This window comes from Palaemon carinicauda, chromosome 12 (assembly GCF_036898095.1).
Source record: "Palaemon carinicauda isolate YSFRI2023 chromosome 12, ASM3689809v2, whole genome shotgun sequence".
Taxonomy (NCBI): domain Eukaryota; kingdom Metazoa; phylum Arthropoda; class Malacostraca; order Decapoda; family Palaemonidae; genus Palaemon; species Palaemon carinicauda.
In genome coordinates, this window is record NC_090736.1 from 112,494,804 (window position 1) to 112,499,803 (window position 5,000).

Here is a 5,000-nt window from a genome sequence, read left to right on the forward strand (position 1 = left end):
TTGAATTAATATGGGTTAATTAGATTTATTGGGTTATTTTCTATATATAGCTACAAATAAACAATACAATATTTACAATGTTGTAATAAGGTGAATTCACATGGTTTTTGTTTTCTATTGTAATTTTTCATTATATTCTGGAAGACAAATTATAATTGAAGTAATATTGTTTAATTAAATTTAAGGATTTTTCCTATGTATAGCTACATATAAACATTACAATATTTACAATGTTGTAATAAAGTGTATTAGAATGGTTTTGTTTTATATTGTAATTTTTCATTAAATTCTGGAAGACAAAGTCAAAAGTCTTATTGAAATAATATTGGTTAATTAAATTTAATATTTGCTTTCTACGTATAGATACATATAAACATTACAATATTTATAATGTTGTAATAAGGTGTATTCAAATGGTTTTCTTTAATATTGTCCTTTTTCATTATATTCTGGAAGACAAAGTGAAAAGTCTCATTGAATTAATATTGGTTAACTAAATTCAATGTTTGTTCTATTTATAGCTATATTACAATAATTACTTTGTTGTAATATAGTGTATTCAAATGGTTTTGTTTTTTGTTGTTATTTCTCACTAAATTCGGGAAGACAAAGTCAAAAGTATCATTGAATTAATATTGGTTAATCAAATTTAATGTTTTTTTTATATATATAGCTACATATAAACATTACAATATTTACAATGTTATAATAGTTTTGTTTTATATTGTAATTTTTCATTAAATTCCCCAAGACAAAGTCAAAAGAATAATTGAATTAATATTGGTTGACTGAATTTAAGATTTTTTTTTTTTTTGGTATAGCTACATAAAAATATTATAATATTTATAATGTTGTAATAAAATCTGTCTTCGTGATTTTGTTTTTTATTGTATTTTTTCATTAAAATTTATTCAGATATTCTGGGGATTTGCGGCCCAGTTAAATATTTAGGTTTGCAATGCGGCCTATTAAATTAAAAGGTTGGACATCCCTGATGTAATACATTCGTCGTTAATTTCATTGTATTCTTCATTCAAGTCAGTATATGTAAATTTACGTTAGTTTTAAGTTAACTTTTTGTTTCACGCATATTTTTTATGAAGTCTTACCTAATCAGTCTGGGAGTGTTATGTGACTATACGAGATATGAATAAGGGCCTATAAAATATTAATTTATATGTTTATGAGGAATAGCATCATGTTTGAGAGAAAATACAAAATTCGTAAATTGTGACATGTGCTCTGGAATTTTGCTAAAAATCCTAGTGATAAATACTATTTATTTCGGGGACCAAGGGGGGGTGGGGGGTGGGGAGGGGGGGGGGGGGTGTTGGATCTAGCTGATAGAGAGCCGTATCACTCTGCATGAGAGTTGCCTGAAATCAAAGGATTCGTCTCTTGACATTTTTTTATCTAGCTGATAACCCTGACCCCGTTAGGCCAACCAGCACCCCCCCCCCCCCCCCCCATCCGTCACGCTACCAGATCTCGGTCATGGAACATTCTTGAAATAGCTAAGTTTCTTATGTATAAGCAGCCCCAGTGTTGCAATAGATCAAATAGAGGACCCCAGCCTTAAGTTCTAGCCATTTTCCTTTCTCTCTCTCTCACAAACTCTCATACGCAACACAGTGTATTGTTTTGAAAGCGTTCAGTGATCTATCAAAGTTTTGGTGTGACAGGTATTTGTAAACATAATGAATATTTATAAGAATTCTTTTAGAGTTTTATAAATGGTACTGTAGTGAGGAGAAAGGTATTTGTGTCTGGTTATCTACTTTCATTATTTATCAAACTTAAATATTATACTCAGATTTGATTTCAAGTGGAACAAATGATTGTATAATTTTCATTAGTATTTTTTTTTTTATCTTAATCTAAGTTTTCTTCAGACTTCATATTTCAAGTAATTTATCTTTGTTTTTTGTAAATTCTTTCCATGTGTTGCAATTTATAAAAAAAATATATTTATCTTTGTAAAGAGTGAATTAATGCAATCACCAGTGTTTTAATTAGGATTAGCTCATATCTTTTTAAAGAATCGTAATAAAAGTTGGTTCAATATGTCTTAAGAATAATTATCCGGTTTTGTTTGCTTCTACACCAGAGTCCTTTGGATATTTAGTGTTTTATACACTGCTGTCTGGGAGTTATTGTAACAAATTTAATGTAAAATCAACCAGGTGAGTTTTGAATTCTATATGGTTTTAGCTTGCCAGTCGTAATATATATCATATCATATGTTTGGTTCCCAGACACAAGACCTTCCTATATATATATATATATATATATATATATATATATATATATATATATATATATATATATATATATATATATATATATATATATATATATATATATATATATATTCAAATAAGCCATATATATTTTGATACATTAATGTCTGGATTCTCTTAACGACCTCGGGATCAGAGCCCCAGGCGAAATCACACAAAGACAAGAGCTTGGCTCCAGCCGGGAATCGAACCCTGGTCGGCAAGCTTGTATAGACAGTGACTAAGCCACTTGGCCGCGAAGAAAGATAAAAGTCAATGACAATTCTTCTGTACTTATACCTGTCGAATTCAGGTATTTTGTAGTTAGAATTGAAATCAACCCATCTTCACCATCGTAGCTAATTGGTAGTTTGTTACTTGGCATTCAATTAATGATAAATTTTGCACATTTTGTATATGTATACACACACTCACACACACACACACACACACACACACATATATATATATATATATATATATATATATATATATATATATATATATATATATATATATATGAACTTCATTATTGATTATTATTTGTTTTTTGTATTCTCAGGTTTTCATATATATATATATATATATATATATATATATATATATATATATATATATATATATATATATATATATATATATATATATATATATATATATATATATATATAATATATATAATATATATATATAATATATATATATATATATATATATATATATATATATATATATATATATATATATATATATATACATATTAAATATATATAATTACATATAAGATCAAATGTGTGTAAATAAAAGTATCCCTGATATATTCATATGAATTAAATTCGATAAGTTATGTACTTTAACATAACTAATAATAATCAATATCAAAATATATCAATATTGGGTTTCATAGCAATTCCCCAAATTTATTGAATTGAATCCATAAACTGCAAAAGTGAAAAAAGAAATCTCGTTATTGGTATACATATAAGCTTTGACACTTTTTACCCTTATTTCTTTAATCGAAAATGTAACTTATCTTAACAGTGAATGAATCAACAGGATACTAAACCTTAAATCTATTCCCTGCAAAAATACAAATTCATAGGGTATTCTGTTGCACCATTGTTTGACAATTCTTCCTACCACCTCCATCATCATCAGTATATGCTGTATACTCTTTTCTATTACCTTTTTTATCTATGCTATACTTTTCATTGACTTTAATCTTGGTATTATATGGTGAACTGGATATTTTGACATACATCGTTCTATACATTTCAAAATCCATGATTAGGGTGAACTACATAGGTTGCAGAACATTTCTCTGAGTATTCCACTGTTCACTCTAAATTCTTTTGATAGTACTCCATTAATATTAACTTTGTACTTGCTATGCTTATAAAAAGACCTATATAATTTGCATATTTGAGAGGAGCTAAAAAATAACAGCTTAACTTTCGAAAAATACACCGATGCTCAAGATTTAGGTAAATTTGTATATTGGACACAATAGTGTATGTCTTGAAATTAAAATTCGGATAGTAAATCTTTTACCTTTGTGAAATTATGTTTGTTCATCAGAGAGTTTTTCATGAATTTTCTTAATTAGTTACACTAGAAGCATCATACTGTATTTTGCAATAACAACTTACAAAAGTGTATATATATATATATATATATATATATATATATATATATATATATATATATATATATATATATATATATATATATATATATATATATATATATATATATATATATATATAATTAATGGCATTTTCGCTTCTAGAAAGCTTGAGGTTTAGCAGAAAGGCGAAAGAAAGCAGATACTTCAGCATTTGGACAGTTTATTGGCTAAGCTTTCGGGAACAACATTTCCCATCATCGGAGCTAAAAAAGGAATGTAAAACACATATCAATAGACATTACGTTATTATTATTATTATTATTATTACTTACTAAGCTACAACCCTAGTTGGAAAAGCAGTATGCTATAAGCCCAGGGGCTCCAACAGGGAAAATAGCTCAGTGCGGAAAGGAAAAAAGGAAAATAAAATATTTTAAGAAGAGTAACAACAATAAATATCTCCTATATAAACTATAAAAACTTTAACAAAACAAGAGGAAGAGAAATAAGATAGGAGAGTGTGCTCGAGTGTACCCTCAAGCAAGAGAACTCTAACCCAAGACAGTGAAAGGCCATGGTACAGAGGCTATGGCACTACCCAAGACTAGAGAACAGTGGTTTGATTTTGGAGTGTCCTTCTCCTAGAAGAGCTGCTTACCATAGCTAAAGAGTCTCTTCTACCCTTACCAAGAGGAAAGTGGCACTGAACAATTACAGTGCAGTAACCCCTTGGGTGATGAAGAATTGTTTGGTAATCTGTGTTGTCAGGTGTATGAGGACAGAGGAGAATATGTTAAAAAGGCAAGAATTATAACAAATAAATCGAAATACTTAAAAAATGAAGTTGAGGAAATATACTAAAAAATAATAAATTAAACCATATAAATCAAATTAAAAATTGAAACATTAAAACATTAAATGAATGCTATAGGAAAAGAGCAATATCAAAATCAGAACAAATACACAGAAAACTTTAAAGAAGAATTCACAAAACATCATAAATATGGAAATCAAAACAATAATACACAGAAATAACCTGGAATAAAAGAAAAAGAAAAAAAAACAGACAAAATAAAATAAACTCTGGTTAAGAA